At 38.5% G+C, this 22,168-nt stretch overlaps 1 long non-coding RNA gene across 2 annotated transcripts in view; it reads left to right on the top strand.

Moving 5' to 3' along the window:
• Positions 1–10,086: 10,086 nt before the first annotated feature.
• LOC125136414 (uncharacterized) overlaps positions 10,087–22,168 on the top strand; it is a 47,333-nt gene continuing 35,251 nt past the window's right edge. Inside the window, exons 1-2 of one of the 2 annotated variants that reach the window (XR_007137179.1) lie at positions 10,087–10,138; positions 10,539–10,649. This is a non-coding gene — a long non-coding RNA (uncharacterized LOC125136414). The remainder of the gene's footprint in view (positions 10,139–10,538; positions 10,650–22,168) is intronic. The other variant, XR_007137178.1, reaches the window with a different exon arrangement.

Here is a 22,168-nt window from a genome sequence, read left to right as displayed (position 1 = left end):
TTTTTTTTTTCACTTGTTTAATTTTTTTCTCCCAAATGTGACTCTAAATCCCTTGAGGGCAGGAACATTTTCTTTATGGTTCCATAGTCGCATCCAGTGCAGCGCTTTAGATTTGGAATATTGCAGGAGAGTGACTGTCTGGTAATCCCTGGAAACTCATCCATTAGTCTGGACCTTCATGGATTGTTCTATTGCTCTTATCAGAGTCTATGTTTTCCTACACTGCTTGCTGATTGATATGTTTTAAGATATCAGTGTTCTCTTTGTATAAACAGGCCAATGGTTATAACTATTTTAAAAAGAGGATTACTGAAATGCAATTATTAAAAGGTTATCTTTGTTTTTGAATGAAAAGGGATGTCTACCTGGTTTGAAAATATTAGTAACAGTCTCCAGCTACTGAAGAATGTCCTTGGAGTGTACGTTATCCTCTAAGACTAACTAAGCAGCCTGAACTTATGTGCTCGCGTACCAACGAAGCAGAATAATATGGAATGTCCTAATAATTAAGGAGAACAGGGAATAATTACCATCCTTTCCACCCTATCAAAACATGTAATTCCCATATTTCTGACTTCAGCTTTTTAAAAATTTATTTAAGCCTTTATCAGCAGATAACATTTAATGAATGCGTTTGTGGCAATTGTTAAGGCTATACACTCTATGAACGGTTCAGGATTTTTTGCCTTAAATTTTAAGTGAGTAGGGACCAGGGACCATCACTCTTTAACTCATCAAGTTCATTATCAAGTGTGTGGAGAGCCTTGATACATGCTTTGTATGAAAAATAAGATGCTACATCACCCAGAACAAGGGAAGGGGACTCTTAGGGCATTTAATATATTTTTAAATTTTATTTATTTATTTTTTGCTTTTTAGGGCCACCCCTGTGGCATATGAAAGTTCCCAGGCTAGGGGTCAAATCAGAGCTGTACCTGCCAGCCTACACCATAGCCACAGCAATGCCAGATCTGAGCCATGTGTACGACCTATACTGCAGCTCAGGGCAACACAAGATACTAGACACTTAACCCTCTCAACAAGGCCAGGGATCAAACCCATATTCACATGGATACTAGTTCGCTACTGCTGAGCCATAGTAGGAACTCCTATTAGGGTATTTTAAAGGGAGACGTTAAATATGATGGCAATGATGTTATATTATATATGAAGCTATACACGCAGGGTAAAAGTGCGATATGAGGGAACAAAGGTGGCAGTGAGGTTGTATATATGCAGGGGGAAAATGAGATATGAGGAGACAAAGAGGATATGAAAATAATGCACACAAGGAACTCATTTGGACAGCAAAACATCTGAAAACCTACTACTCGCATCAATGTCAAAAACTACGAAGCGAACAGGTGATCTGAGCATGCTGCTGACAGCCATCCTCACACCCTCTTGGTCTATAAAATACTTCTTTAGCTTCCTTGAACAAAGACACTGCAGTGGGCTACGCAAGGTGTAGCAAAGAAAAGGAAAGCCTTTCCGTCTCCTCTGCATGCATTAGTCATTTTTCTTCCTCTGAGTCTGTGTCTTAATTGCCTTGCCTGTCTTATTAGATTGAAAACCCACTGGGTTGGGACCATCGCTACTAAGGTGTGTAGCACTGAGCTTGGCAGGTGATCAGCACTCAATAAATGTCTATTGCTACCATAAACCAATGTATAAATTTCAGAAATAGGCATAATAATGGACCTGACAGATTACTGCCCAGGGCTATTTTTGTACAGCAGCATGGGCTAGCCAAATCAAAATCAGACATCTCAGTTTCAATTCTTCTCAGTTTTGCATGTAATTCTCAGCCTTTCACATTTTTGTCCTGTGACAGACAGGAAGAAATGAGTCAACGTTTCAACATAATTGAATTAAAAAGCATCTCTCCCCACCCCTACCCTCCTTTTTTCCTCTTTGGTCTGTTTCTCAAATGCTATTGACCCATTATGTAGATGGCCTTGCTTTTTTTTTTTATGATTGATTGGGTGGTTTCAAATGCTGCAGCAGATGTTTTATATGGCATTTATATGCAACACATCCCATCCCCTTCTTTGTGAGAGATTTTGCTCTAGGAGCAAGAAACTATGTAAAGAAACCATCTACTTCACACTTTAATGCTTACTCTGATGTGACTAAGGAAGAGCACTCCCAGTTTGTCTCTTTGGGTAACAGAATTAACATGTGGAGAAACTGAGTGATTGAAGCAAGACGCCCAGAGAAGCAGAAGTGAAGTCCTAAGTGGAATTTCTCTGCAACGAGACTTCTTCACAGAGACGGGTTTTTTTCTGGGGTCATTGAAACTTTTTGCAGTCATCTTAAAATGCAAGAAGCTTCAAATTCCATTTTCTTTCTTACATGAAATGGCAGCTTTGCCTACCTGTGAAAGATTTTTTTTTCTCCATGTTTACAAAGCTTACTGTAGCTACAATCTGCTATTATTTTTCAGTTAGATAGTTTTATATTTCTTTTCTTGGCTTATGAATGAAAAGTCGCCCAGATACCTAACATGATGGTGAAATTATTTGCAAATTGCAATCAATTCTGTAATAACTCTCAGGGTTTTTTTTTTCTCTGACAGGAAGATGATGAATTTTAAAAAATCAATTAAATAATGTGTTTTCAGATCCAGTCTTTTTGAATATGAGTCCAAAGTCAAAGACAGAACTGGCCCTGTGACCAGTCAGGGTCAGGCAGAGGAAACTGGAGGTCGAGAACCTGGAATAAATGAAAGTCCAATCCTGTGCCAGGGTTCACACTCACACTGCAGAAATCAAGAGGGCCAAATGAGGCAATTGCTTATATAATTTAAGGACAAAAGTGGCTTCGTGTATATCATCACGATATTTCAGGTGCTTCCAGAAAATCGCCAGCAATTATTTGTATCCAAGCAGAATTATCCATGAGGTACTTGAAACTCATGGGGGGAATGCCAAAGTCAAGGAAAATCATTTTCTATAAAGATTACTTTCTTAAGCATATTTACATGAAGGAACAAAAATAAAGTTGTGCTTAAGTGATTCTTTTTTTTTTCCAAAAATATGTTGAGTGCTTACAGTACATCAGGCAGTTAACTAGGCATTATGTACTTTTTTTTTCATTATTCCTTCTAGCTTCCCTTGCTTCAAAATAGATTTATGGATATGCTAAGTCTTTTGTTTGACATAGAGATGGATAGTAAACCGTCTGTAGAGAGAATGCGATAGCTACACAGAGGAAACAAACAAACAAACAAATATGTCCCTCAAGATTCTGATGTTTGTGAGCTTGGCTGACTGGGAGAGTGGGGGTACCTTTAACAGAAGTAACCAAGTCCCAAGTCCCAAATCAGGAGAATAAACAACTTGCGAAGAGATGCTTAATAGCTTTAGTTTTGGCTCTGATGTGAATATGAAACCATCACAGAACATTCAAACGGAGGTTACCTACCATGTATTGTACAGAATAGAATCAGAATGTGTAGCAAAAATTAGTCCTGAATGCCCCAATTCAGTCATCATCTGCCAAAATATATTAATTTAATTTAAATATTTGTTTGTTTTGTTTTGTCTGTATAACTGTAGTAGATAAAAAATAGAAGACTAAGTGTTCGATACAGCAGGAAAAAAGAGGATTTTTTCCTTCTAGAGGAAAAATTGAAAGCACTTCTCTACATGTATTTGATTAGTTGACATTCTACTCTGTTCTCAGATCTGGAATTTTACCCCCCCCCAAAAAAAAAAGATAAGTTAAAGCAGGGGAAATATTTTAAAAATTAGAGAACTGCTTATTTTTGAAATTATATTTACAATGTTTCTGAAATTGGTGAAATCATGCAGGGTCTTATTTTGAGGTCCTGGAAACCCAGTGTTTATAAAATAATAATACCATCTTTGTTATTTGGCTGGCTAAAAGAGGCACTAAGCATAAGAGGTACTAAGCAAAATGACCCTGCAAAATGTTTAGTCCATGGTGCTACCATGATTTCAGCATCTTCGTCCATTGCCTCTGACTAATTTCCCATCATGAATACCTTGTTCTACTCTTCCCAGTCCTTATTTAGGGATCTCTGGACTTAAGGAAACATTGGTCATTGACATGGCTTAGAGATTATAAGCCACATGGATACTTAATGAAAGGTACGATTTTTGTCCTTTTTTCATTCATTGGATTTTTCATTTGTCCGGTTTGATTAGAGAGGTGTTCATTCACCCATAACGCTCCCTCTCTACAAAGGCTTCATGGACTTTCCAAGATCAAAAGTATTAAGCTAAGAGCATCTTTAAGTAAGTGTATAGCATATAATTCACAAGCTATGCTGAAATCCAAAAAACTTGAATGCTCATCCAAATTAAGTCACTCATTAACTATGTGGCTTGGACAAATCACTTAGCCCTTTAAACTTCAGTGTCCTTCCTTATAAAATCAAGATGGCAAAGGTAATATGAGTTTTGCTGTGGGTATTACATGAGAAGTGCAGAAACTACTTATATGGCTGCACATAATAAATAGCCAATACATAGGATCTTCTCATTGTTATAACTAACCTCTCCTGTGTAGGCAAACTGCAAAGCCAGATTAGAAAACTGGCACAGAATAGGACAGATAACAAGAAGAAGAGAATTAAAGGATGAAAAATACAATGAATCTTTTTCTAGTGAGTTTGAGGTCAGAGTTCCTGCATGAACTTACTTCTTGATTTCATCACACTTTACTTTGCTGATCAGATCCTGGTTCTGTCAATAGCTGAACTGCCTCCTCCCCTGCTTTTTATTTATTTATTTATTTTTTGCCTGTGACCTTCACTGGGTCACTTTAGACACATTTTTTTTTTTTTGGCCATGCCCACACCAGTGACACTGCAGGATCCTTAATCTGCTGAGCCATGAGGAAATTCCACATTTACTTTTGAAATTAATCCAATGTTGTTTATAGGTCTGGAATTTGATTTGGTGTATGTTCTCTTTGCAATCTGTCTAAAATTCAGTTTTGATATTATTTCGTACTCCATAACCAAAGCAGATTGTCTGTGGCCTACACTGAGTTTAAAAGATTCTCTAGCCCCTTTTTCTTTCTTGTTTTTTTAAAAGCTTCCTCTCCCCTCACTGTTCCCATATATTCTATAGTCTGGGCATACCATTACACCAGGTTTTTTACCTTAGGTCTTTGCATATGTTGCTTCTTCATCAATCTGGTTATTTCTTGGGTTTTTTAAAAACTCTACTGTTCTGCTAAAGCGTTACCTAATCCAATGTAATGAAATAAATTCTTCCTTTCACTTTGTATCATCACTATGCCTCCAACACAACTCTATTATTGCATTGATCATTATTATATTGCAATTACATGTTAGCTTACTCATTTACAAAGCTATGATTTGCTGGAAGAATCTGAGTTACAGGGTCAAGAAGAGAGCGGTGTTAAATAAAATAGTCCACAAATCAGTTGATATCTCCTTGCCATTAATTGGCACTCAATAAATATTTGATGAATTAATTACGTATCCTCAAATGCTTTGAAAACTCCTTGGTATTAATAACATCACAGATTCCCTATGATAATCTCAAAGTATCTGCTTAATTACTACTTGTTAAATGTTTGGGAGTAAATTCAGATTTCAAAAATGATTTTTTTTTTAAAGCTAATTATTTTCAGAAGTATATGCCATTCTTTGTGGCACCAGTAATATCTAAGGAAATGCCCTTTCACCATCCCTGGAAGGACCAAACACTAATAGCTAACAGAGAGTGAACATTTACTATCTCCTAAGCACATGGTCAAAGTTTATGCCTTTTAGTTGTCACAACAAACCCACATGTGGCTACCAGGTTTATTCCCATGGAATAGCAGTGGAGACACATAAAGTTTAACTTGCTCAGAGTCACACACACAGTTAGTAATTGGCAGAGCTAATATTTAAACTTAGAAAATCTGTTGATGAAGATTGTGTTCTTAACCACTGTGTGATACTATCACGAAGGCAAACCAGATTGAGGAGAGCTCTCAGCAGCTTCGTAACCAGTTATCATTACCACCACACTTCTTTCTCCCTTAACACAACAAAGCAATCCCTCCCCATCTTTTATAGATGGGGAGGGATTTCTTAAATATGTTTATCCTAGAAAGGAGACTCTAAGCTGTATGTTTTGCATATGCAAATTGTCAAATAGTCTATCCAGCATTCTTTAAATTATTTGCTTCAGTGTTTGTTGCTGTCTTTAAAAATTAGCACAGAAATGATGATTATATTCATTGCCACCAGCTAAAAAGCTTTGGACTCCTAGAGTGCAGCTTGAGGGATTTTCTAGGTTTTCTTTTTTCCATTAATATTTAAGCTTAAGCTAAGGCAGACAAAACTGAATACATAACAAATAACCATCAAGGTTATTCTTTATGGGTCAAACATAATGAGTCTCAATTATTAAAATTCACTGCAACTGAAGGCAGTGATTTTTACTATGAATATTTTGCAAGCTCTTCCTCAAACTTGCTGGTTTTCCACTTCTAATAAACTAAACTTGGGATAGTATCCAGCCATTGGATAGAGTTTGATTTTAGCCTTTCTTTTTCTTAAAATTCTCTAATCCACCATATTAATAGCAAATAACCTCTAGGCTGGTATGTGCTCTTCATGTGTGTGTCAAAATGAGTTAGAAGCAACCAGTCCTGGGATTTAAGGAGTGTAGACAGAGTCTCTGACCCTGAGAGGGAAGACCAAGAACCCTTGGGATCACTTGAGCCTAATCTAGGTTGATCTAAAATCATACCTGTTCCTAGGGTGTCCCAAATCCCCAGCATCCTTTGAGTACCCCAGAATAGAAAACAGGCCAGAATTCCCTAATGTGCGACAGAGACCCTCCTAACGCCTTACCCACCCCTTTCATCTTCCTTTTTATTCTCACATTCTTGTTCTTTCTTGTTTCTAATAACTCCCATGGGTTCTCTGTCATCCTCTGATTTATGTGAGACAAATAAATGCATTTGCCCTAAAGGCAAAGGCAACTTAATACTGTCTCCACTCCACAAGTTGGCTTTCCCACACAAGCTTGTCTACCCTTTTTAATGAATCCTATTTCCTGTGGATACTATGGGTCTGAACTCTGAACACTGAGATGACTTCTCAATCTCTCTCAACCTCAGAGCTCTTATTTCTTCATTTGGAACTTGACCCCCTAATGCCTTGCCCCCCAGCCAAGCCCCCCTCATATATTTTCAACCCACCAAAATGATGACAGATATTATGCTTGGCAAGATTGACATGTAGCCCAATGGCTAGGAGGTCAGGTCACCAGAACATGGGCTTTTCCCCTAGGTCAACCGCATGTCACCTGTTGAGGTTCCTGAGGGATCCGTACAGGGAAGGAAAGGCCAGAAAAAAGAACAGTTGGACTGGAATCTGGGAGCAGTCTTCAGGTGAGCCAGTCTGTTCCTGCGGAACATTCCCTGGACCTGGGTCAGAAACAGGCCTATGATCTGAAGCACAGCAGACAAAGGAGGAACAATCTTATTTTTATTTAAGCTCATGTTCAAATTTCAGAAATTACTTCAGTGATGGTGTGTAAAGGGCTGGTCCAAGAGAAGCAAAAGCAGGAGGGTCAGTGGAAAGGAGGTGCTTCTTGTTGCCTATGCAGAGATTTCTTGGCATTTCAGAGGGAATAGGATAGCATTTTTTTTCCCCCTCAGGAAAAGTATCCTGAGGGAGAGGTGGCACAAACACTCTGACTCTCTCTCTGTTTCAAATTATGTCATTTAGCTAGTAATGTCCCTCAACAGAAGAGTGGATAAGGAAGATGTGGTACATATACACAATGGAATATTACTCAGCCGTAAAAAGGAATGAAATGATGGCATTTATAGCAACACGGATAGACCCAGAGATTATCATGCTGAGTGAAGTTAGACAGGCAGAGACACAAGCATCAGACAGAGAGAGACAGACAGAGACACAGGCATCATGTATTGTCACTTATATGTGGAATCTAAAAAGAGGACACAATGAACTTCTTTGCAGAACAGAAACTGACTCACAGACTGAAAAACTTATGGTTACCAAAGGAGACAGGTTGTGGGGTGGGGGGGGGCAGGGATGGGCTGGGGGTTTGGGATGGAAATGTTGTAAAATTGGGTTGTGATGCTGGTTGCACAACTGTAAATATAATAAAATTCATTGAGTTAAAAAGAAAACAAAGTTATATCATTTAATTCTCATAACAAAACTATGTCATTCCCATTGAAGAGTTGAGGCACATGGATTTTAAATTAAAACAAGAGGAGAGAGAGGTAGAAAGAAAGAAAGAAAAAGAGAGAGAGGAGGAAGATTCCTTTTACACTGAGGCATGCAGGTTGTAGTCAAGGAACCAGGAACCTCCTCCCCTCCACCCCACCAAGTCAGACTCTGGAACCTCACAAGCTTGTCTCAGGTGAGTTTGGTGGATGTGTAATATCCAAGCTGTCTTCAGGTCATCAGTGAGGAGCGTAGGGGAGTCCTCAGAGTACAAGGAAAAGCTTTCCAAGGAGTTGCCTGAGCTAGGAGGACTGGGAAGGAGGAAGTAGAATGGGCCTCTCACCCTCTGCCCTCAGGGATGCAGCAAAAACCATGTAGGAAGAACGTATCCTTAGGGAGTTATGAAGGAGTGGTCCCCCCATCCACTAAGGAACTTGATGATTTCTTGGGCTTTTTATTTCAGTTTGAAATGGTTCCACCTGGGGCTGTGTAATGTTACAACTCACTACATTTCTCTGAGTTTCTAGGTAGAATTGCTAGAAGCATGTCTGCTGGATAAAATTCATCTAATTCATGTCTCAGAACATGAGACAGATGGAAGATTAGACTCAAGAGAAAAAAAAAAAAAAGAAGACCAGGACTCTGCAGCTTGAGCAAATGCTGCTGTGGCTGTTTCTGCCTCCACTTTGAGCTTTAGTATGAATGCCCTTTGTTTGGTAAACTCTAAGTGGAAAGGGAACCATGGCAGTTTTGGGATTTGTATCAATCTTAAGAACTTCCCATTGCCTAATCTTTTCAAACTTTGTTTTTTCACAAACGCTAAGAACAATATTAAATGGTGATGATAAGCTCTGTGTGTCTGTCTGTCTGTCCACCTACTTATTTACGGAGAAAAAACAAACACTGAATAACCTCCTGGGTGCAGGGTATTTCCTGCTTTAGGGCACAATCTGTTGCAGAACAGTTAAGACTGTTGCTAAGGCATCTTTGGTCATAATGTATGCCTCAGCAGCCCTGTGTTCTGTTTTGCTCTGCATCTGTGAGAACAGTGATTTATTGGTAATACGAATCCTCCTGGAAAGTCATAGTGCTGCTAAGTCAAACTTGTTTGAAGAGGGGAAAGACAGTTTCATTTTCTGTTGTTTGTTTCCATGGCATTTCCTATGCCTGCTTGAGAAAATCGGAAAGAGAATACCTATTTCCGTAGTTGAGTAAAACATAAGGAGCTGCATCATCTCTAGGCTTCTATTATTCTTATGAGATCTGCCCAGCTACTTTCACCTTCTTTTTTTTTTTTTTTCACAACATATGGTGGTTCCAGGCTGAGGGTCCACTCAGGGCTACAGCTGCCAACCTATGCCACAGCCACAGCAACGCCAGATCCGAGCCAGGTCTGCAACCTACACCACAGCTCAAGGCAACACCGGATCCTTAACCCATGGAGTAAAGCCAAAGATTGAACCTGTGTCTTCATGGATACTAGTCAGATTCGTTTCCACTGAGCCATGATGGGAACTCTCCTAGGACAGCTGTACCCTGAGGATTACATCATCCTCACCATTGTGTCATTGCCATCATCGCCAGTTAGCATTACTGAACCATTTTGTTCAGAGCATTTAAGAGAAAAGAGAAGCATATGAAAACAGAGTCCCTAAATATGAACATGACCTCTTTCCTTTAAGAGAGAAGTTCTTGGAAGAGTTTCTACCCAATTTCTACTTTGTTTTTCTCTCCTTCCAGAGGATTGGTAAAGCTAGGAGAGCCTGAAATTAATTGGTCCCCGATAACCAGTGGGCTGAACCATTGCACTGAAACCTAGATACCGCCAAGTTTATTTGCGAGGGTCTCCCGGGCAACTACTGGGCAAAAGTGTTTAGGGTTTGCACACTCACCATTCTTCCAGATTGACCCCAAGGTGAAGATGGAGCATGGGCCAAGGTAAGGAGGAAATTTTACTCTCATTTCAGGCCCACATTCTATCTCCTCTTGCAGGACACACACACACACACACACACACACACACACACACACGCAATTTCTTTTTTGTTTTCTTTGTGTTCAACCTTTTAACTCTATCGAATGCTGCCTTCACATCCCTATTCACACTAAGGTAAAAGCGAGTGATAACAGCTTCAAGAGGTAATTGTTCTCAGTCAAATATAAACTTTCTGTCAATACTATGCAGTTGACTCTTGAATAATAAAGGGTTTGGGGAAATGAACCCAAGCAGTCAAAAATTCCAGTGTAACTTACAGTCGGCCTCTCCCCGTCTGGAGTTTCTCATCTGTGGATTCAACCAAACATAGATCATATGTACTGTAGTGCATATTTGTTGTAGAAGCGGCCCTTGCTGTTCAAATCCTTACTGTTCAGAGGTCAGCTGGAGTTCTAACTTGAGGACATTCGTCATCCCATGGAAGGAGATTTGGTCTGTGTGAAGTCAGCAAAGGTAAGGCAGGAGTATGCTGACTATAGTTTGGAAAGATTAGCATAATCATTAACATTGTGAATTCTGAAGACACATGGACCTGAATTTAAATTTAGTCTCATCACTGAGTTAGTTAACAGTGGGCATATTTCTCAATCTTTCTAAGGGTCGGTTTCCATTAAAATAGAGATAAAAGTAGTTCATACACTGAAAGGGCCAGAGTACAGAGTAGGTAACATGAAGCATAGGAAATGCTAACCACAGTGCCTGGTACTCAGTGCTTGTTGTTATTCTTATGAGTTAGATGACATACCCTTGTGTATAAAGATATCAAAGAAGGAGTTCCTATTGTGGTGTGGTAAAAACTGAATCCAACTAGTATCCATGAGGATGCTGGTTTGATCCCTGGCCTTGCTTATTGGGTTGGGGATTCGGGGTTGCAGTGAACCGTGGTGTAGGTTGCAGACATGGCTCGGATCCTGCGTTGCTGTGGCTGTGGTGTAGGCCAACAGCTGTAGCTCTGATTCAACCCCTAGCCTGGGAAATTTTGTATGCTGCAGGTGTGGTCCTAAAAAGACTGAAGGAAAAAAAAAAAAAAAAGATAGCAATGAATGACTTTACTGAGTCAGCAGATTCCATTGATTTGTTTGAGTTCTTCCTGCTAAGATAAAATATTTATTTATTTTTCTTCTGGTTTAGTCTTGGACATTGGACAACAAACACAAAAGGAAGAATTAAATATAAATGTATACAGAAATTGATATGGGAGATCATCTACAAATAAGCTAATTGAGGAGTTCCCGTTGTGGCTCAGTGGGTTAAGAACCTGACATAGTGTCTGTGAGGATGCAGGTTCAATCCCTGGCCTCTCTCAGTAGGCTAAGGATCCAGCATTGCCGCAAGCTACAGTGTAGGTCACAAACGCAGGTCGGATCCAGCGTTGCTGTTCACAAGCATGTTCATAAGTGGCTGGATACAGAGAAACACTTAACACCTGGTGGGTGCTGTGATCTTACCTGGTCACTTCTTATGTGCAAAGGGCAGGTTTTGCAAAGTTTCTGTACTTGGCAACAATGTGCCTAGCAACACTTCCCTGCTTTAAAGCACCTCTTTAATTGTATCTTTACTGTAAGGTAGAGTAAATAAAAGTTTGAATGTATTTTCTCTTGCCCAGAAACACAACCAACAAATCAAAGCAAGCAACATACTCGGCGGTACTCATGCGATAAGAAACAGCCTTTTATCTCTGTTAATATTCGAAGGGCAAGGTGTTCATTCTGTACAACCTGTAAATGCTTCATTTGAGGGCTTTGCACCTCTGTATAAATAATGAATGTTAATTAATGACAGCAATGACAATAGCCTTCTGTATTTACTTATTACTCTTTATCAGTTTCTAAGCCTTTCCCTCCTCAAGTGGGTTTCTTATTATTTCATCCTTTATTTTACTCCTGGAAACTTGTGCTTTGTTAAAATACAGCAGATATCTTCTTGCGTGTTACCATAGCAAATTGCATAAGAATTTACACCATAAATTATTCATTACAGCCAATTTAGCATAATTATTAATTCCCTCATACATTGGTGCCTGATTACATCTCGGTGCTGGTTGCAGGATCTTGACCACGTTCTGCTGAAAATAATGATCTGTCATGGCTAATCAGGATTGAGCAAGTCCCACTAAAAGGTGAAAACATTTAATTAATAATGGTTTAATGAAACGGTGACTGATCCAATTGTTATGATCTGTTAGAGATTCTTCCTAAAAAATCCAAAATCTAACCGGTAATGAATTTAAGAGCTAGCTGCACTGTACAAGCAATCAACTTGCTTTCCAATTCAAGGGCAAATTGGGACGTACTCTTCCCTCGGTATCTTTCTGCAAAAGTAAATCAGCCCTGCTTTTCACCGCGAGGCTTTGCTCCCAACATCGGTTCTGGTATTTCAAGCTTTCATGCCTTATGCTCCCAGTGAGTCCTTTCCTTGCATTAAAGATGCATCCTGTGAACGTTCCAAGCTGCACTCCCTCCCACGCGGATCTCATTTTAACTCTGAGTTGAGCTGAGCAAAGTTTGCGGTTGCATTTCCCACTGGGATTAACTGTGTAGAATATGTCTGGGAGTTCAATTCAAAAAACCTTTGGCTGCAAAAGTCTGTAGTCTAAATATCCACAGAGCGTCTCCGAGTAGGTATGGCTTTAAGTCTGATTTAAATTTTGGGGGGAGGGGTCCTTTTGAAATGTAGAGAAGAAATCAGTCCTATTGTGCAATAGATCAGTTATTATATTTATTTTATATATTTTAACAATTTATTCATTTTTATGCCTTCAGGATCACAAGTGAGATGATATTGATTATTTTTAATTCTAGAGAATACATTTAGTGGCTTATCTTTTTAATCATATAGGAGAAAATAAATTAACATCTCTTCTACTGAGGGCCAGTGACGTGCCAGATGCTTTGTATATATATTTGCTTTTAGACTCGCAATGGCCTTTCAAAGTAGATAATATATTTTCCCTTTTTGAGAGAAGAAAGCAAAAGCTGGAGAGCCTCATCTGGTAAATTGATGAGTAAAGATGTGGGCTCAGATCTTCCTCATCTATTACTATCTACTCCAGCACAGTTTATTGGGTCATCTCTAAACCAGGGACACAAGACAGGGACTGTTTGAAGAGCTAAACTAATTACCTTTTTGATGCTTTTTTTTGGTAGACCATGGGTAAATTTTAATACATTGTTTTAGAAACACTTCGATGAGATAAATGAGGTGGAAAGGGGCAGAAGTTATATACTTGCTATCAATTCAATATCAGGTTTTGATTGACGTGGCTATGTATTTGGCTCTGTTTCAAGGGACACACACTTGTAGATATCAGACCCATGTACTGTAGAAATAAATCAGATTACAAAACTACGCATCTGTCACATTTCAACGCTCACACCTCCCCTACTGATGCCCTGTGTGTTTTCTCAAGACATCGCTTCTAAGGCTAAGTTTTTTTGTGTGTGTGAATTTTGTTTCAAGTGCCTTCCCAGAGCTTGTTAGGACTGGGTCTCTTAGGAACTGTCAGTTGTCTGCCTTGAAGGCTCAGGGGTGGTGGATACCTCAGCAGCACTTTGAGCGGTCACCTTAGAAAGCCATTGATGGACAAAGGCTATCATCTTTGCCCTGCAGTTCAGTGCATGCAAACTTGAAGGTGTTCTGTACCAACTGAGAATTCATTAATGTCTTCAAGGCTAACTCCCTGTGTCTCATATCCATTCATCCTAGAGTTCGTCAACACCAAATGTAACTTGCATGTAAGAGGAGAAGTTATGGCTATGTTTATATTTAACCAACCATTCTATTTGCTTCTGGGACTTCATTATACTTAGTGTCACATCATGCAGTTTTAGGGGTCTTTGCTGAAACTACTCAGTATTGTTCTTTGGCATTGCTAAAGTTTACAGTTTTCCCTTATTTCTCCAAGTTTATTGCATCGCTGTAAAGCTGAGAAAAACTCCCAGGAGAAAGAATGGGAAAGGTAGCTAGTGTAGGAACAAAGACTAGAAAAACCGGGCAGAAAGAGGAAAGAGAAGCCATAGAAGTAGACAGTCAAAACTGCAAAAAGACAGCCAGCTCCATCAACCTGTCTACTTACAAATATGTATTTACATCAATATTTCTTTTTTTTTGTCTTTTTAGGGCCACACCCATGGCATATGGAAGTTCCCAGGCTCGGGTCAAGTCCGTTGGTGTCAATAATTTCTTTTTTTTTATTCTTTTTTAGGGCTGCAGGTGCAGCATATGGAAGTTTATAGACTAGGCATCAAATCTGAGCTGCAACTGCCAGTCTACACCACAGCTCAAGGCAATGCAGGATCTTTAACCCACTGAATGAGGCCAGTGATAGAACCTGCATCCTCATGGATACTAGTTGGGTCCATTGCCGCTGAGCCACAATGGGAACTCCTATATTAATATTTCCACCAAAGAACAGGTAAACTGGTTTGGTTATTTATTTACTGACCAGTCAATTGCATAACTCATATCCTTACATTTTTAGAGCAGATAGTCAGATAATACAAAACAATTATTTTTTCTCTGTTAATTTATTTAACTCTGATTTGTTGGAAAGTTTTAGGAAATGTCCATTTTAAAGTTTTACATTTCTAGATGGTTAAGAGGAAAAAAATATTTATTCCTAATCTCAGTATATTTCAATTCTCATGAGAGTCCATTAAGCCTGTGGAACAGGAATGTGAATTTAGGTCATTTAATATGACATGATTTTCATATTTCTGCACCTTTCAAATGCAGTTCATTTTTGGAAGATAACTTTGGAGATACAGGAAATGATTCTCATACTCTCTTTCAAATAGGAACTTCCTTATCCTATGTAGTCATTAGAAAAGCAAATATAAGTGACAAAATATTAATGTGTTTTTCTCTTCCACACTTTTGCACATAGCACATTTATAGTCAGGCCAAGACAACCCTCTGTTTCAGGAGTAATATTCAGGATGTAATAGCAGGAATGGAAAGAGATTTAGTCTTCATTTTTTGGCGTTCATCATAGGATTTGGTATAAAATCTCCTTTGCACATCATGAGCTAGCTTGGTTTTAGATTTTTTTTTTCCTCATGGTACATGAGGCAGAATTTAGGAAAAAAAGACAGAGGAAGTAATTGAAAGGACTTCAACCCTAACAAACAAGGGATTGAGGGAATCAAGAGAAGGGGCAGAAGAAGACATTAAATGGTCCAACACGTGGTTGATTCTCACCTGCAAAGAGAAGATGTGTTAGGTGACAATGAGGTGAATGGCTGTAGCCTTCTCTCACTTCAGGATTCTGATGGAAGGTAACTGCAGAGTCACCTGGCACCAGCAGTAGGCACTCTAACTCGGTTGAGTGTGGAATTGCATTGCCAAGAATGGACAGTTCAAGTTGGAAATTTCCAAATCTCTGCCAATTCTTGGTGGGTGATGAGCATATTTGCTATGAGGAAAGTTGTGGTGAAGGTAAGATGATGCTGAAGCAGAGGCTGGAGCAGGCTTTTTTAGGACAGAAGTCAAGAAGGAGCACAAGGCTGAAGTTTTTAGCACTGGCAAATGCCAAAGCCCAGCGAGAAACCAGACTATGAGTTTTATTATCTGCTAACAATGGCTGCCCACACTGGAAGCTGCCCAGAAATGGGACCATTTGTCCTTCTCAGATCACCAGCTTATGCACAAGAGGTAACCACTTCTTTCACCTCACTGTCATGGTGTTCCTTTTCCCTGTATCCAGACCTCATCATGAAGAGGAATCAGGAAAAATATGGTAGAAAAAAGGCACAGAAGCTGAAAAATAAACCTAAAATATTTGAATAATGCTTAATATCTTTGTTTAATTTAATTTCTGGTGTTAGACTTGTGAACAATAGGATATGTTAAAAGATCAATAAAAGCAATTTACAAACAAAAGTCCAAGTTTCTAGAAAATCTATTTTGTGTTGTGGGGACATTTGTAAACTTGTTTAAGAAAAGAAAAAAAATTATGTAATAACAGAGATGCACAGCTTGATGTGTGTTATTCTACCAGATCTTTTTCTAAAAGAAAATGGAACGAGCCTGTGTAAATTGGTATAGTAGAAAAAGCAAGTCCACTAACCAAACTAGTCAACACTTTATGACCTCTTTCTTCCCTGGAGGCACTGTTTCCCGACTCCAGTGTTTATTATACTTAATGTTATGTTAGGAAGATAATAACAGAAATTATGATAATTACTATTGATAATAATTTATAGTCATGATGGATAAAAAGATATTTTACTAGCAGAGCAGCTTCTGACAATCACACGTATGCTTTTTACCAATTAAGGAAAAGTGAGGACAAAGGCTCCAACTGCTGAACAATAGTAATATTAATAATACCACTGTGGCATGTATATCCAATGGAACATTACTTGGCCATAAAAAAGAATGAAATAATACCATTTGCAGCAACACAGAGGGACCTAGAGATGATCATACTAAGTTAGGTAAGCCAAAGACAAAGACAAATATCATATGATATTGCTTATATGCAGAATCTAACAAAAAAGAGATAAAAATAAACTTATTTACAAAATGGAAAGAAACTTGCTGATATAGAAAACAGACTTACAGTCATCAAAGGGGAAATGCAGGGATGGATAAATTAATAGTTTGGGATTAATATACACACTACTATATATAAAATAGCTAAACAACAAGTTCCTACTGTATAACACTGGAAATTATACTCAATATTTTGTAATAATCTATAATGGAAAAGAATTTGAAAAAATATATATTATTTTAAAATATTATTTGAATCACTGTGCTGTACACCTGAAACTACATAGCACTGTAAATTAACTGTACTGCGCCAATTAGAGACACAGGCTGTAAACCACCAATGTGGGAATACAGTGCATAGTAGCAAATGCAATTCTTTTTATAAAACTTCTGACTGAAAACTCAAATTGCATCCATTTCCTAGAAAACAAATCAGGGTAAAGGAAGAAGTGAAAATAGTGCATCTAGAAAGAAAATCCATTGGATGTTAAAGCTGTTCAAATATTGACTGATGTCACACTAATGGCACAATTAAAATAGTTTAAAACATGCATTGTTTCATGATTGTAATATTTAAAAAAATCAGTATGCCTGAGTAAAACTTATTACAGTTTTCTGCCTTCCAAAGATGATGACCAACAACTAATAGCTGCATCTTGCATTTTTTTCCCTAAACAGATATTTTATATTGAAGGCATTTTAAAATTCATCACTATACAGTAAAAAAGAAAAACATTGGGAGTACCCATCGTGGCTCAGCAGTTAACAAACCCGACTAGCATCCATGAGGATGTGGGTTCAATCCCTGGACTCACTTAGTGGGTTAAGGATCTGGTGTTGCATGAGCTGTGATGTAGTTTGCAAATGGGGCTTGGATCCGGCATTGCTGTGGCTGTGATGTAGGCCAGAGGCTTCATGATCCGATTTGACCCTTAGCCTGGGAATCTCCATATGCCGTGGCCTCAGCCCTAAAAAGACAAAAATTAAAAATAAAATAAAAAAGAAACACATGAATGGATCTTTTTTGTTTGTTTTAAAAATACATGGAAATTAGCAGAAAGGTGACCAAAGTATCTGTATGCCTCACTGTAACCAGACAGGCACTTTGGAAAAAACTATTGTTCGCTGAATATTGTTGTGAATAAAGTATGGGTGCTTACACATGCACGCATCTGTATGTTTGTAGTGTGGGTACGTGAAGAGTTGGGCTTATTGGAACTCAGAAGCTTAAAGAAGATGCTCTGAGGAGCTGATGCTCAGATCTTCAAAGAGAGGTGCTACCTCCTTCCCCCCATCCCAATGAGAGGTACAATAAAGTTTCTCCAGAGAGAACTAGAAGTTCTGGAGTGGGGAGGGCCTACTGCTGGGGCAATACTGACAGCAACAGCAGCCAAAAAAGGCAAAGAATAGCCTCTTCTTCCTCCCCCAGCTTTGCAATCTCCATTTAGTGTCTCCTCCCCACCCCCACCACACCCCCATTAGCAGACCTTAACAGAAAGCCTCCTGGTAAAGCTGGAATGTAGTTCACGGAACCCTGGCCCCAGCACCATGTAGTAGAGTGTAGAAAGGAAGTTTTGAGGCTGAAGGGATAAGAAAATCACACACCTGTTTGTGTCCTGCAGTCTCACTTTCTCTGGCACAGAAGTCAGCGAGCTGCACCATTTCTGAACAAGCAAATCATTTATAGACAGATCTCACTTGCCTCAGCTTGGAAAAGAAGCATCCATACCCATAGTTTGCTCTCTAGGGCTAAGGTGGGCTTGGCATCTCTTTCTTTACCTCTTTTTAGGTTTTTTAATTGTAGCTCTCTTACTTGGAGTTTTAGAGTTTACATACGACAAGTATTTATTCTGCCCATGTATATTCCAGATTCTCCGCCAGGAACCAGGGACCTAGTGCATTTTTCTAGGTCTTTCCCAAAATACTTGGTGTACATCTCATTTTAAAATATTATTGATGATTTGCAACAGAAGAAAGGCTGGGGGAAAAATGTAATTGTAATGTATACATCTAAGGATAACCTGACCCCCTTGCTGTACAGTGGGAAAATTAAAAAAATAAATAAATAAATAAAATAAAATAAAATATTATTGATGAGTAAAATGCATTCTTTTTTCTATTGTGTGTTGGTACAGATGTTTTCCTGCGGAGCAGTCTTTCAACTTGCTAACTTTGTTGAGTCTAATCTGCTGTTACAGATTTTCATTTCAGATCAGATATATTTTTTTAAAAAATGTTGGCCCTTGATTCTTTTTATGAGTTATGATTCTGATTGAAACTTTTTAACTTTTGTCTATTTCACCCATTATTTTCTCTATTTCCAAACAATCATCTTTTTAAAAGCTCCTGGAGTTCCTGATGTGGCCCAGAGGTTAAGGAATCTGACTAGCATCCATGAGGATGCAGGTTAGATTCCTGGCCTTGCTCAGTGGGTTAAGGATCTGGCATTGCCATGAGATGTGGCATAGGCCAGCAGCTACAGCTCCAATTTGACCCCTAGCCTGGGAACCTCCATAGTGCGGAGGGTGCAGCCCTAAACAAAACAAAACATAACAAAAGCTCTTTTGTTCATTTTAATAACTTCATCGGTTGATGAATCTCTTTTTGTTATCTATTATTATATCTATCTGTAATTATCTATTATTTATTTGTTTATTTGTATTACTTGGTTATCTGTCATATAGTCCTGTCTTTCTGTATGCCTAGAGGTATTGTTTAACCTGGATATTGCGTTTAAAAAGTTGCAGATATTATCTTTCATGAGAGATGGTTTTTTTCCTTTCCTTTGCTAGACAATTAGATCCAACTAACTAGAGCCGAGTTAGCAAAGCTTAATAAAACTTAAGGCCTGGTTGAGGGGAGGTTGCAGTGGGTAAAATCTAGCCACTGGTTCATTCGCATTCCTAGGGTGTAGTTGTCACATGCTTTCAAAAGAGATTCTCTGGGGAATTTCCCCCTGCTTTTTAGAGACTTATGTCTTAACTCTTTTTTGGGGGGAGGGGGCTTTTAACTCAATACATTTTATTATATTTATAGTTGTACAATTATCATCATGACCCAGCTTTACATCATTCCCATCCCCAATGCACAGCCCATCCCCTCACCCCCAACCTGTCTCCTTCTGAAACTATAAGTTTTTCAGTCTGTGAGTCAGCGTCTGTTCTGCAAAGAAGTTCATTGCATCCTTTTTTAAGATTACACATGTAAGTAACAGCATTTGACATTTGTGTCTCACTGTCTGACTAACTCACTTAACATGATAATTTCTAGGTCCATCCATGCTGCTGCAAATGCCATTATTTTATTCCTTTTTATGGCCGAGTGATATTCCATAGTGTACACCATTCCATATGTACACCTTCTTTATCCATTCCTTTGTTGATGGACATTTAGGTTGCTTCCATGTCTTGGCTATTGTAAATAGTGCTGCAATGAACATCGGAGTACATGTGTCTTTGCGAGTCATGGTTTTCTCTGGATAGATGCCCAGGAGTGGGATTGCTGGATCAAATGGTAATTCTATTTTTAGTTTTTTGAGGAATCTGCACACTGTTTTCCATAGTGGTTGCACCAATTTACATTCCCACCAGCAGTATAAGAGGATTCCCTTTTCTCCACACCGTCTCCAGCATTTGTTGTTTTTTAGACTTTTTGATGATGGCTATTCTGACTGGTGCAAGGTGAGACTTCATTGTAGTTTTTAATTGTATTTCTCTAATAATGAATGATGTTGACTATCTTTTCATCTATTTTTTGGCCATCTGTATGTCTTCTTTGGAGAATTGTCTTCTTAGATCTTCTGGCCCATTTTTTGATGGGGTTGTATTTTTGGCATTGAGCTCCAGGAGGTATTTATATATTTGGGAGATTAATCCCTTGTCACTTGCTTCATTTGCAAATATTTTCTCCCATTCTGTGGGTTGTCTTTTTGTTTTGTTTATGGTTTCCTTTTGCTTAAATTTTCTTAAGTTTAATTAGGTCTCATTTGTTAATTTTTATTTTTATTATCATGACTCTATGAGGTGAATATGATAAGATATTGCTATGCTTTATGTCAGAGAGTGTTCAGCCTGTGTTTTCCTCTAAGAATTTTATGGTATCCAGTCTTATATTTAGGTCTTTAATCCATTTTGAGTTTGTTTTTGTGTATGGTGTTAGGAAGTGTTCTAATCTCATCCTTTTACATGTAGCTGTCCAGTTTTCCCAGCACCACTTATTGAAGGGACTATCCTTTTCTCCATTGTATGCTCTTGCCTCCTTTGTCATAGTTTAGTGACTGTAGGTGTGTGGGCTTAATTCTGGGGTTTCTATCCTGTTCCACTGATCTAATATCATGCGATGCCCAGCTTTACAATTTGGCAGATGTCTTACTGGGTAAACCAACTTGATAACCACTGGTCCGTTAAGTGCTCCGTTTTGTCACCCTGGACCTGTGCAATTCCCCAAAACACAGCTGGAAGTTTTACCTCCCTGTTCCTGGGGACAAGAATGGATTCTCAGCCTCTATTGTGCTCAGAGCACAAATGCTTCAGATAGCGTGTCAAATGTTCTCAGGCAGAAAGTCTTGAAGGTAGCCTTTTGCCAGCGAGAACACATTTCACTTGCCCAAGGGCAAAGGAAAAAAATGCTCTTTTTAACCTCCCAGTCTTTTAGAAGATCTGGATTTTTTAAAAATAATCTTTTAACTTTCTATTGTTTTGAGTTCTGAGAAAGAAAGTCTAAATGCAAGTGAGGAGAATATGCTCACTTCATCCTTGTTATTCTCTCTCTCTTTTTTGGATGCAAATGGCATACTAGCCATCCAGAAAACTGAGGCTTCTGGAACTACTGGCCATCTTTCTTTGCAGGACAGTTTCTGGGCCAAGCAAATAAATACTTACCTGTTATGGTAGGGAAGCTTCTCACAGCAACTTTGCTATTAAAAAGGGGGCATTATGTGATAAAGTATAGGGAATAGTAAGGAGGGACCCAAATGTCCAGTTAGGTAATACCCAGCCAAAAATGAGGTAGCACGAACTTCCTATAAAATTATATAATATATATATAATATATATTATATATATTATATATAATAATAATAATATATTACATATATTATATATTATATAATATATAATTATATAATTATTATATTATATATTATATATATTATATACAATTATATATATAATATAATATAATATATATATTATCTTATATATATTATATCTTATCTATCTACTTATCTCTATCTTCTCTTCTCCTCTCTTCTCCTCTTCTCTCTTCTCTCTTCTCTCTCTTCTCTCTCCTCTCTCTCCTTCTCTCTCTTCTCTCTTCTCTCTCTCTTCTCCTTCTCTCTCCTCTCCTCTCTCCTCTCCTCTCCCTCTCTCCTCCTCTCTCTCCTTCTCTCTCTTCTTCTCTCTTCTCTCTCTCCTCCTTCTCTCTCTCTCTCTCGTGCCCCCGTTCCCTGCCCCCTCTTCCCTTTTTCCTTCCTCCCC

Source organism: Phacochoerus africanus, chromosome 9, assembly GCF_016906955.1.
Source record: "Phacochoerus africanus isolate WHEZ1 chromosome 9, ROS_Pafr_v1, whole genome shotgun sequence".
Taxonomy (NCBI): Eukaryota; Metazoa; Chordata; class Mammalia; order Artiodactyla; family Suidae; genus Phacochoerus; species Phacochoerus africanus.
Note: the sequence above shows the minus strand (reverse complement) of the source record. Positions and strands in the feature narration are given on the sequence as shown.